Genomic DNA, 14466 nt, shown 5'->3' with positions numbered 1-14466 from the left:
CCAAACCTTTTTAGTAAATCTTTCAAATACTTAGTATGAGAAATAAAAATTCCTTCTTTGTCCTGTATGATCTATAATCCTAGAAAATATTTCATTTCTCCTATCATGCTCATTTCAAATTCCTTCTTCATTTCTTCTTTTCTATATCCAATCTTTGTCAAATGTTTGTCCAACCTTACATACCAAGTTATGGGTGCTTGCTTCAAGTCATACAATGCTTTCTTTAATCTGCATACTATGTCCTTGTCATCTGTTAAAGGACAACCTTCATGTTGTTCTATGTATACCTCTTCTTCAAGTTCTCCATTTTGAAATGTTGACTTGATATCCATCTGATATAATTTTAATTTCTTATATGGTACATATGCTAATAATAACCTTAGTGCTTCTATTCTTGCCACAGGAGCATAGGTTTCATCATAGTTTATTCCTTCTTGCTGTGAGTAACTATTACATACCAATCTTGCCTTGTTCCTCACTACTTCACCTTGTTCATTCATCTTGTTTCCAAATACCCATTTAGTTCCTATCACACTCTTATCTACTAGTCTAGGAACCAATTCCCATGTCTCATTCTTTACTGTTTGATCCAATTCCTCTTTCATAGCTTGTTTCCAATGGTCATCTTTACATTCTTCATCTGCATTCTTAGGTTCAACTTGAGATATCAAACATAGTTCTTCATTGATTCTGTTTCTTATCATCACACCTTTATCTCTGCTTTAAATGATCCGCTCAGGTGGATGATTCTTTGTCATATTCTTAGTCAAAGTGGGAGTTGTAATCTCAACTCTTGGCTATGTTGAAGTTCCAAGCTTTGTTCATGTCTTATCTCTCCTTCATTTTGTAAATCATTGTTAGTCTCAAAGAATACTTCATCATTCCTTGGTTTAGTAACAACATCATCATCTGAATTATAATCGACTACTCTTTCTTGTATCCTAAATTTCTCATCAGCTCTTACATTTGCACTTTCCATAATAGCCTTAGTTCTCATATTATAACATCTATAGGCCTTTCTTTTCAATTAATAACCAAGAAACATACCTTCATTACTTCAAGCAACAAACTCACTACTATTATCATCTCTTTTGATATAACACTTATTGCCAAAAATTCTAAAATACTTAACCGTAGGTAAGTGACCAAACCACAATTCATAAGGGGTCTTGTTTGTATCTTTCCTGACTTGCACTCTATTCATAGTGTAGATTTTTGTATTCATAGCTTCTCTCAAAAACATCTTGGATACATCATTCTCAGCTAACATAGCTCTCGTTGCTTTTGTTACTGACCTCTTTTCTTCTCCCTGCTATGCCATTCTATTCAGGGGTTCTCAAAGGTAATAATTGTCTTTTGATTCCATTAGCTTCACAAAAGATGTTAAACTCATTTGAAGTAAACTTTCCTCCTCTATTTGATCTTAAACATTTAATCTTCATGCCTAATTCATTCTTAACTCTATTCTTGAGTATCTTGAACTTATCAAATGCCTCAAATTTTTCATTAAGAAATGCAACCCACATCATTCTAGAAAAGTCATCAACTAAAATCATGAAATACATTTCACCATAGAATCCTTTAGTCTTCATAAGACCATTGAGATCTGTATGTGCAATCTCAATTTTGTTGTAGTAGTAAACTTCTTGCTAGAAAATAAGTTCTATTATGCTTTGCCAAAAAAAACTCCTTGCAAATTGTGTTAGTAGGCTTTATATTCTTAGGAAAATCTTTAACTACAAACATACTACTAGTCTTCACAATACCGTCAAAGTTTACATGACAAAATCTCTTATGCCATTACCAACTGTCATCTACCTTTACAATCAAACATGTCATTTCAGTAGGATTCAACTGAAATACATTACATCTAGATCTAGTTCTTGTTCTAATTACCTTTCTATCTTTGTCTCTAAGCATGCATGTCTTTTCTATGAATTTCAACTGATAACCTTTATCCACTAGTTGTTCAACACTCAAAAGATTGTGCTTCAAACCATCAACAAAATATACATCCTTAGTTTAAGTCTTACCATCAAGAGTTATAGATCCAATACCTTTAACATGGCATGCTGCATTGTTTCCAACTCTAACAATGCATGCCTCCATCATGACTTTTGAAGTCAACAAACTTGTTCATATCACCAGTCATATGATGTGAACAACCACTATCAATTATCCAACCAGATTTCTTTTCAACCTCTGATACCAAAGCTATTTTCTCTAGACTTTCTTGTTTAATTGCTACAAATCCTATTTCATCATCACTAGCACTTATTTCTTGTTCATCAAAATCATCTTCTTTTTTTGCATACAAACACTCTTTATCTCTTCTAGGTTTGAAATTTCCTTTATACTTTTTCTCTCCTTTAGGACACTTAGATGCATAATGACCAAATTCATTGCAAGTCCAACAATTAAAGATTTTCTTACCATCTTTTTGTCTTCTTACTAGAAGGGCTACTCCTCCTTCAATCTTTCTATCCTCATCAGATCTACTACTACTAGCAAAGACTCCTCTAGCACTTGTACTCCTTGATAAACTAGGTTGAATATTCAAGGCACTAAAAGTTGTTTCTATTTTGATCAATTCTTTGGACTGTTCAAGCTCATTCTCAACTACTTCAAGTCTCCCAAGCAATGTCTCCTTTGTGAAATCTTTGGTACAAGATATCAACAATTGTATCATTTGAACTGTTGACTTAAATGATGGTGTTAAGCTCTTCAATATCTTCCATATCACCTCATCATCTTCTTTGGTTCATGGAGGGAGGTCTAGAGGTAGTCACGTGTCCTTCCTTCTCCATGGTACCTTGAATATCTCTCCTAGCCTCCTTAAATCTCTCTTTCTTCCTTGAGATCTAATACCTATAGTAATTTCTAATATCATGTCTACATATGTCCTTATAGATTCATCTTCCATCATTTTAGCATCTTGAAATGCATAAATCAAACTTTGTAGCCTTAATTTCTTAGAATGTTCATCACCTTCAAAACTATTTTCCAAAGCTTTCCAAATCAAATGAGAAGTAATAAGTGACTTTACTTGGTTGTGTTCAATTTTAGGAAGTGCAGACAATAGTGCTTCTCTAGCTTTCATTTCGCACATAAAAAGATCTCTCTCTTCCTCGATACAAGTTTCTAAATCACTTTCAGTAATGACTATTTTTTTGATTTTTTTAAAATCCAATATCCTAGACCCATACACAGTAGATGTGTCTTCATCTTTTCCTTCCAACTATCATAATTTGTTCTATGAAACTTCGGACTATCTTTCCTGAACATGTTCACCATGGATCTCCCAAAGTTTTTAAACTTTATCTTCAAGGACCTGATGCTTTGATACCAATTGTTAAAAAAAAAAATCCACTACGATAATTGAGAGGGGAGGGGGGGTGGGGCGAATTAGTTATCCAATAATTATAACATTTATCAACCTTAAACAATCTTATCCATTTAACCAAAATAAACAACAACCATAACAAGATGCACATAGACAATTACATTAGATATGTTAATTAGGGAAACCCTTGATCAGAGGGAAAACCTCAGTGGGAATGATGCCCACAAGATGATGTACTAATATAAATATTCTTTATTAGAGGATGGAACCTGTTAGGAGTCTATTAAAAAATTTAGTACATATGAGTCCCTATTATGAGACTTTGGATCCTTATTAGAATATTCCAACCCTATTAGGAGTTGTGGAAGACAGAAGGACCCACTGGCCATACACCTTCTGGGGCAAGGCCACTGAATTCACTGTCCAACTAATCTCTCAACTATTCCTTGCAAAATAATTGTATGTACTATACTTTAATTTCTTTCCTCTATCCTGTCAACTAGACCAATCAATGTTAGACCTTGTAGACTAGGTCACAAACCTTAGATCAAAGTATCCAACTTTGGATAACACAATAAAACTTTGGCAACAAAGTTCCCTTCACTTTCGCTCTGCTCTGCTTATCTTCACATTCCACTCTTTGTGTTGCTTATAATCATTCACATTCCTCCATACATCCATCATACATGATAAAGGAAAATGTCATTTCTTTATACCAAATCCATAAAACAATTTCGTAAGTCAATTGTTACACCTCAATTAATTATTATAGGATGACACTAAGAACACATTATATTTAGTGATAACATTAATCTTTCACCTTGCAACTTGAATACCTTTATGTACACATAACATTATGATGAGTGAGCTTGGCTATGTCATCACCAACATGTCTACTTCACATCTTTAAGTTTGGCTTCTCAAAATAACAACTCTACTAAGAGATATAACAAGTTTACTAGAGCATGCCTCTGTAAACTCTATCTCAGAATAGTCTTCACTAAAACTTGCATAACTTATTCTAGGCTTAATATATTATGCTTATGAGGTTAGCTATGTATACTAGACATATAGTATAATCTCCCTTTAACCTTACTACTGAAAGTACTCAACAGTCTGTCTATACCAACTTGATCTTTACCATTGTTCTTCTATCAGATACCACAAAAAACTACTATGTTGACATCAATGTCAAACAAAATCATGAATGTAACATATCATCATGATAATTATCTAAGCATGTTTCTAGAATAATCCCCCATAGGAATATCATTAGCATTCATGCTTCTAACACTCAACACATAGGTCAGAGCTACAAGATAGGGCAGAGCTAGAGGTGAGACAGGGGGATAAGTGGGAGGAGGGATGAGTCTGCCACCACCACCACCACTAGTGTCAGGTGCAAAGAGGGACCCTTATGAGTCTCATGGTGAGGAAGCAATGGATGGGGATGAGGAGGAGCAGTGATATGTTGCATTCTGTACAGTATCTTTGGATGTATTTTTGTGGGCACAGACACAATGTATTGGTATGGACCTTTATATTATATGGACATTCGATTTGTGGACTATGATGGACTATGATTTTTTTTAGGGATGAGTGATGTATTCTTTATTCTTCTATGGGTGTGATATATATATATATATATATATATATATATATATATATATATATATATATATATATATATATATGATCATTCTTTGGGGTGGGATATGGATGTATTGAGTAGTAAGTCATGAGATGTTTTTTTGTGGATGTGTGTATGAGATGTATGTGGATAGTTGTAGAAAATAGACTGACATGTTTTTATGTAGGATGTGATGTTTCAATGCTTATGAAATGTATGATGTTATTGACGCTTTGTGATGCAAGATGTGAGATGTATGAAATGCATAATGGTATTGACATGTTTATGATGTAGGATGTGGAGTATTTATGGACTATGATAGTAACATGCTATGATGTAGGATATGTTTTTGTTGATTTTATGATCTTTAAAATTGAGAAGTAATATTTTTTAGGATGAGGTAAAATGGATAACTATAAAGTGAGCTGAACAAATTTATGATGAGAAAAAAAATGGATAGCTAATAGTTTTATGGTAATGAAAAATAGTGGAACTAAAATTTGATGATAATGTAAATGGGTTATTAAACTGTGATGATGGGAATGAAACTAAGGTTATGATAATTAAAAAGGATATTATGGCTATGCTAATAGAAATGAATCTAACATTTATGATAATGAAAATGAATTGATAACAATGATGATAGAAATGAATCTAAAGTGATGATAATGAAAAATGAAAGTTAAAACTATGATAATGGAAATGACCTTTAATTTATGATAAGAAAAAATGAACGTTAAAAATATGATGATGGAATGAACCTAAACTTATGATAAGGAAAAATGAATGTTTAAAACTATGATGATGGAAATGAACCCCAAGTTATGATAAGGAACAATGAACATTTAAAACTATGATGATGAAAATGAACCTTAATTTATGATAAGGAAAAATGAACATTTGAAAACTATGGTGATGGAAATGAACCTTAATATATGATAAGGAAAAATGAACATTTAAAACTATGATGATGGAAATGAACCTTAATTTATGATAAGGAAAAATGAACATTAAAACTATGATGATGGAAATGAACCTTAATTTGTGATAATGAAAATGAATTATAACTATGATAATGGAGATGAGTTTTAAGTTTATGGTGATGATGGATGTAGACTATGATTAAAAAGAAACCATAAAATTATGATAAAAATGATAAGTAGTGGGAAACTGAAAGATTTATGATGATGCAAATGATGAGTAATAGATAATAATAATAAAAGAGATCATGGTAAATGATATGAAATATAGGTGAAATGATAGGAAAACATGTGTGGGGATATGCAACATATCATTCACTAACTATAGTCTTTAGTTAGGAAGGGGGGGAGGAACAATGTGCACAATGTGAGGCATACGGGTTTTGGGATAGGGGTTTAGGGAGAGGTGATGGTTTGTTTAAGGAGTTATCAAGGTAATGGGATGAAATGTAGATGTGATGATAGGGGATGTAGGGATGTGTTTTAGGGAGTTTTTCCTTTTCTTTGTATGGGTACAAGGTGATGGGAGGATGGAATTATGGTTGAAACTTAAAGGTGGGGTACTTCGTAAAAAAGTACCACCATGTAGTTTTAAGCACTTAATTTGATTTAGGAATATTAGGTATATGCCAAGGTTACTAGGAACATCAAGGCCTTTACCCCAATATTACATAGGATTGACTCAAACAAGCATGCAAGGATTACCCCAGCATCACACATGAGTCCCAAAGAAATCAGAGTGGAAATGATACTGGGTGATCCACAAGCAAACAATATTCCCCAATTGCATCATGTGATCATGAATAAAAACATGTTTGGAATATGTAAGGTTCATATCCAACTGACTCATGAGCAGAAAAAGACTTGATCAAAACCTTGCTTTCTAATTGCCCCATTCATAGTGCACCATGATATAAAAGATCATGATGACTATGAGGAGGAAACAACCAAATTGTTTGGAAAAGATACAATTTTAAGAACCAAAAGGTGAAATTCAATAAGAGCAAGAATAAAGCTATATAGAAAGAAACCTTTTTCCAAAGAGATTGATAGGATTGGATTCTGACAAGCCAAGGTGTAGACACATGGATGAATGCATCCTACAAAAAAAACCTATTGGTAGTATGCTTGGGACTTATGACAAAGCTGGCAACTAGAACTTTGTTGTAGACAATTCTGGGATTTTACTATAGGGTTCAAAAAAGTGATGTGTTTTTGAGGAGAAATGCAAGAATGTACAAGTGTGACTATACAAACTTTCTGACATTTTGGATATTTTGGTAAAAGGTGCTAGCAGGTTACATATGATGGGAAAAGCTCAAGATGAGGAGGTAGCATGATGTATATAGTGCATTATTTTTACAAGGGTGTGATACATGTATATGGTACAAGAGATAAAATACAACTGATATGATACATGTGGTAAGGTACAAGGGTAAGATAGATGTGCGCACTATGGTAGAATACATTGTTCCAATGGGTTTTCCAAGCTAAGGGATAATGATAATATGTCATGATTTATGATAGTGTGATGATGGAATCCTCGAAACACCTTTGGAAAAATGGAAAAATGGGTGACAAGATGTGGACTATAGTGTGGGAGGTGTAAGGTGTTGATAGATAATGAATAGGCCAAGTACACATGGCACATATTTGCTAGGTTTTCACCAAAGTACCTATCCAAAGTGCTTAAATTGCCAAGTTTTCACCATTGGATGATTAATTTCTTTTTATTCCTTGCTCTTTTTTGTCTTTTTGGATCCCCCTTTTTTATTAAAAAAAATTCCCATAGGATTAGCGAGATACACTAAGGTACTTTTTAGGCATAGAATTTCTTGAGGTGAATGGTGTTGGTGGGATCATTCAGTGTTTCTCCCTCAAATGTTGATAGTTGATATGCCCCTGAGCCAAAAGATGTTGTGACGATATACGAACCAAGCCATGTGGGCTCAAATTTTCTCTTCTTCTCTCAGTCTGCTTGGACTTTCATGTTTTCCTTGAGGACCATGACGCCTAGTTGAAATTGGTGCAAGTAAACCTTCCTATTGAAGTTGCATTTTAGGCGATTTTGATAGACAATGAGATGCTCATAGGCCTGTTGCCTTTTTTCATCAAGGAGATCTAGCTAAGTGAATCTAGCTACTTTGTAATCCTCATTTGATATCTGCCCTCCCAAAGAAAAGTGCAAGGATGGGAGTTCAACCTTAATAGGTAGTACTACTTCAACACCATAGACCAATGAGTATGGAGTTGTGCCTATGGATGTATGAAATGAAGTGCAATAAGCCCATAGGGCAGAATTAATTTGCAAATGCTAATTGCAGTCAAAATCAGCTTGACCATTACCTTGTGGGAAGTAGGGGCTATAAAAATGGTCATGGATATGAAGGGAGGTGCACAACTCTTCCATATTGAGGTTTTCAAAGTTACCTCCATGGTTAGTGAAAATGGTAGCCAGGATGTTGAAGTGACATATGATATGATAGAGGATAAACTTGGAAACTTGAACTCTGTTGGTTAATAGTTTGTCCTCCTATTAGATATTATAACCTAACTCTTTGATACCCAATATTTTGGAGAGACAAAAGGATGTTTTACCAACAAATGGGTTAGTGTATGTATTCTATCACTCCCCTCTAAATTATTAGGTACAACTCCCTATGATTTGCAATTATATGGTTTTATGAGATCAAAAGTTTTGACATTATAAGCTCATAACCTAAGAGCAGTAAAGGATAGCCAAATTGTCTATAGGCACAAACAATTTAGGAAAGATGGATTTGAATAACCTATCACACCCAATGGAATGACTGTAGTAGATTATCTTGAGATTTCTAATCCTCACTTCTATTCTAAATACAAATTAACCATCTAAATGTAGAAGGGGAATGAAGAGATATGCACATGAGGGAAAATGGAATTGCTTTCACTATCAGCCTTGAATGAAATGGAATCCAACCAATAACTAATAGATTCATACACATTTATCTTTTATTTCTTAATGAAACTATTTAACATGATATGAAATTAACAAGAAAAGAAACATATCCATATTTGAGGAAAGTAAATGGAATCACCTCCATTGTAAATATCAAAATGAAATGGAATCCAAATAATTATCATAGAACCACATGTGATTGTCTTTCCACTCTTAGTGCAGAGCTTATCTATGTATGGGAAACAAAACATGACAAGCAAATAGGGTAAATGGAATTACATACCAATTCACCATCAAGTTTGTCGACCTTTGTATTGTCAAATGAGGTTACATTTATAGTTTGTTGTTATCTTTCATTTCAATAGAGCAACAATCAAAAAATAGAAAAAAAAATAAAATATGAAATTATGAACATGTGGAATCTTTTTCATCGATTTTTATGAATCCATGGTACTTCTAAAAAACCCAATGACTATTCAGCTTCATTCAATCTCAGGAATCCTATAGAAAATCATTATTTTCTTCATATTTTGTTATTTCATGCCAAGTCTATATTATTCATATTTTAATGGCCACTGCAGTTTTGAATTTGAGTCATCGACCTTAAATCAATGATCGTGATTAAAACATTATAACCCTTTCTTTCTAACTTCCTCTATGGGTCCCTCCATGTATACATGTTGAACTATCATTACGTCGCTATGAATAACAGTTGAGCAACTTTACATAGTGATGAATGTAGATCTTTTTCTGATTTGATGGTGGCAATAATATGATGTTCACCCTTTACTTTGTAATGTGGGTCCACTTTCCAGGTATGCATGCCATGGTAGATAGGTAGCACAATTTTATTGCAAAGAGAATCTGACATTAACCTTTTTGCTAGGTCATACTTAGCATGCCTTCATTTAATTAACTCTGATGACTCAGCGACAACTATTCATTAACCATGATCACAATTTTTCAATATTAAACTTAGCTACCTTTTCTTAACCCACAACCATGCAATTTTCATATTTTCTCTCTATTGCAGCTTTGACCATGAGTTACCTTAACTTGATCACAATGGTGTGATTATTTCCTTTTGCTCAGTCATGACCTTAACCTAGGGTTTGTGTTAATCATCATTGACCATGTGATAACTATATATTTCCAAGATCAAACGGTTAAGATTTAGAAATTCCTTAACTATCCTTTTTGTTCTACAGTGTGGGTCCATCTATTCCATGTGTCGCATCATCATTATGTTGCTTGAGTTATTCTCTATGTAACTCTCCATAGCAACATAACGATGAGTGTAGATCTATTTTTAATTTGATGGTCAATGAGATGCATCATTGAATACTTTTATTTCCATCATTAAAATATCATCTGTTGATCTGGTCTTTATCAACGATTTGGATTTGGTCTCCTAAACCATTTGACTTGTCAACTAGCCAATGGCATGTATTCTTTTACTCATCTAACTTTTCTCCACCATGTAGCATATTATGATCACATCTAAACCATTCATGTACTGAATCAATGATGCATATTTTCTCATCTTCATATTTTGACTCCAGAAGGGTTTTGAATTTTTTCTTCTACATTAACTACTTCTTGTACTCATTGATATTTCTCATCTACAATGCCTTTCATGACAACCATAACATAACGTTGAATCTTTGTCTTTATCATGGTTAGGAAAAAATCAATAGAATATGCATACCTTCTTCTCATTGAGATGATACATAAAAACCTCCCTGACCCTAATCACCTAGCTTTAGACTAATGCATTGCTCACATGATTCCCTGTATTAGGTTAACTCAAAGGAATGATGAGAAGAAAGGTCATCCTATGGGAAATCTAGACTTAGACTTAAGACATTGATACTTGACTTAACTCAAAACCCTAAAGCAAAAATATATGATCTGGAACTTGGGTAACAAACTCTTGTGGTAGTGATAAGTGGGACTGCTTCTACCCACTTAGTGAAATAATGAGTTGTAGTGATTATCCACTTGTGTCCTTCTAAAGAGAGAGGTGCTATAACACCAATGAGCTCAAACCCCCAACATGCAAATGACCATGGTGGTGCAATAGGTTAAAGATGCTAAGTTGGGGATCAGATCAAATTGGCATGTTGCTAACAAGGTAGACATCTTTTGATAAAGTCACACGCATCATACTCTAGAGTAGGCCAATAATATCTAGCTTGAAGTATTTTCTTAGCTAGGACTATACCACTTGTGTGAGCACCACAAAGTCTGGTGTGTACCTCTTTGAGAGTCATTGCAACCTTGTTTTGGTCTAAACATTGAGAGAGAGTTTCATGATAACTATGATGATATAGCATGTTAGCTATGATAGTGTAATAGGATGCTCTACGAATAAGGTTATGGAATTAGGTTCATGTGAGATGGGGAGATATGATATCATTTAGTAGGTAAGCATGAATTTCATGGTACCATGGGGATTGGATACCAACCAAGACACATACCCATGTCGATTCATCATTCTCATATGCAGGCTTGTGTAGCTACTCAACTAAGAATTCATACTATTTAGCCTCCCAAGGGATCTCCAAAAGTGAACCAATTTTAGCCATGGCATCTACAACCTTTTTTTGTAATCTAGGTATTTGTGTGAATTGGATCTAAGTAAAGTGTTGCTTCAACTAATCTACCAATTCTTTGTAAGCCTGAAACTTATCATCCTTAGTTTGATATTCATCCAGGACTTGCTTGATAATAAGTTGTGAATCTCCAAAGACCTATAGCTCTGTGATGTTCCACTCAACTACTATTTTTAACCTCACAATAGGGGTTTCATACTCTAAGATGTTGCTAGTACACTGGAACTGGAGTTTAAAAGACTTAGGAATGTAATCACCTTGAGGGGTGACTAAGAGTATGCTAGCTCCAAAACCATGGGATGCGTAAGATCCATGAAAGTATAATTTTTAGGATGGTTGGTCCTCTATTAGGTAGAGGTGTTCATCTAGGAACTCCATAATGAGAGGGTGGTGAGCAACCAAGGGCACATCAACTAAGTGATCTACTACAACTTGACCTTTGATGGCTTTCTTGTTGACATATTCGATGTCAAATTCACTTAGAAGCATGACCCACTTGGTCAGGCACCCTATAAGTACTGTGCACGACAACATATATTTGAATGGATCAATCTTGGATATTAGTTGCATAGTGTGACTCAACATATGATGATGAAGCTCCTGAGTGGCAAAGACCACAACTAAGCAATCCTTTTCCATTAGTGTGTTATTGAGCTCATACTTGACTAGAGTGTGACTGATGTAGTAAATAACCCTCCCTTTTCCTTCATCATCAAGTTGTGCTAGAAGAGCACCTAGTGTTGTTAAGGTAGTTGTGATGTATAATATGAGTGGTCATCCTGCAACTAGTGGAACCAAGATAGGTGGATTAGCCAAGTATTTCTTGATCAGTTCAAAGTTATGTTGGCAAATACGATCCCACGTAAAATTTTGATCTTTTTTTGAGCAAATGTGTAAATGGTTGACACTTATCAGCCAGATAGGAGATGAATCTTCTGACTGATTGTAGTTTTCCTTAGAGAGAGCAAAGTTGTTTGAGTTTCTTAGGAGGAGCCATATCCATGATGGCCTTGACCTTTTTAGGGTCAATCTCAATACCTCATCATAACCCAATGAACACTAGGAGCTTTCTAGACATGACGTCGAAGACACATTTCTTGGGGTTGAGCATGAGACAACATTTAGCCAACTAATCAACACATCCTCAAGATGAGATAAGTGATCAAGGGAATTAAGAGACTTTACTAAAATATCATCCATATAATCCTCAAGAGTTTTATGGATGAGATCATGGAAGATGACTGTCATGGCTCACTGATAGGTTTCCCCAACATTTTTAAACCTAAATGGAATCATGTTATAACAAAATTTTCCCCAAGGGGTGGTAAATGTTGTCTTATGTTGATCTATTTCTGCTATTTGAATCTAATTGCATCTTGTGAAATCATCCATGAGTGATAAGATCTCATGGCCTGCGGTGAGATCAATAGTCATGTCTATATTTGGCAATTAGAAATCATCCTTTGGGTAAGATCTGTTGAGGTCTCTAAAGTCTGTGCAAATCTTGATATTGCCAGAAGGCTTTATGATAGGTACCATAGTGGAGATCCAATCTAAATAGTCAATTGGGTGAATGATATTTACATTTAGCAGTTTATCTAACTTTGCTTTAACCAATAAAACAACTTTGGAATGCATCTTGTGGAGTTTTTTCTTGACTGGTTTAACCTTTGGATCTATAGCCAAGTGGTGTACCACCAACTTAGGGTCCAACCTTAACATGTCTCCATAGGACCATGAAAAGTTCCCAATATTTTCACAAAGGACTTTGATGAGAAGTTTTGCTTGTTCAGGTGGTAGAGATGTAGGAATGTATGTGATTTTTGGTATCTATGTTAAGCTGATATTGACTAGCCTAGTTTCCTTTGTCAAGGCTGATGATATTGCAAGCCTATGATCTTGTGGGGGAAGGATGAAATCTCCATCCTCAAGTGCCTCAAAAAGGTTTTCACTATTGGATGCTTCCTTTATTTTCTTTTCATTTTTTGAGTCATGCGACTATGATACAGAAGATTTTTCACTAGTGAATACTTTTTCTTTTCTTTTTTTCTTTTTCTTTTATTTTCTTTGTTTATTTTTACAAATGGCCATTTCCTCCTTCTTGAAGTAACCTTTTGGATCCAACTTGTAGACATAAGCTGACTCTGGAGGTTGTTTCTTGTGTGGTGTTTTAGCTCCCATGAATCTGAGGACCACATGCTCTATGGAGAATTCGTCAACATGGATAACACTTGTTTGGTCCCTATCAATGAGTTGAGATGTGTGAGTGGTAAGTCTATGAGGTTAATGGAGAGTTCACTGAGCACAAAGGCCCCTAAGATGAGTTCGTTGAGGAAAATATCATCGTAGGCTTTCTTTTCAACTTCCTCAAAAATGTCTTCAACCTCCATGAGATTGTTTTGGATGTTTATGAAGGCATGACTACCTTTTTTGGTGCCCCAAGTTGCAAGGAGACCATAACCTAGGCCTTTCTTCTTTTCTTCTTTGTAGGCCTCTACAGGCTATCTAATGCCTGACTCTTCATGGCTTACACTGCCTCCTTGATAATCCCACCATTTAGTAGCAAGCTGATGTGTGTGTGGGTATTTTTGTTTAAAATAGTCAAGGAGTTCTTCACTCTTGGGTGGTGGATCTTTATATAACCATGTGCTAATATCGGGAGTTGTTTCCTCTCCATCAAGCATCTCATTAGCAACAAATGTGGTGTTCCCAAGTTTTGTGAGCTAAGGAATTATGTCTAGCTTTGGCTCCTAATAGATCAGGCGCTCTCTAGTATGTGGATCAAGTGGTAAAGCACCAAAAATAAAGGCATCAGAAAGATTGTATTCTCCATAACCTTGGTAGTTGATCTTAACTATGGAAAGAGTGGGGGCTAAAATGGTGTATGGATCGTGGCATGTGCTAGAGGAGCTAGCCATGGTGTTGTCAATCTCAATCCTAGGACAATGGTTGGTATATTA

Source organism: Cupressus sempervirens, chromosome 3, assembly GCF_028749045.1.
Source record: "Cupressus sempervirens isolate cs-2001-9-10 chromosome 3, ASM2874904v1, whole genome shotgun sequence".
Lineage (NCBI taxonomy): Eukaryota > Viridiplantae > Streptophyta > Pinopsida > Cupressales > Cupressaceae > Cupressus > Cupressus sempervirens.
This window is presented reverse-complemented; position numbering follows the sequence as displayed.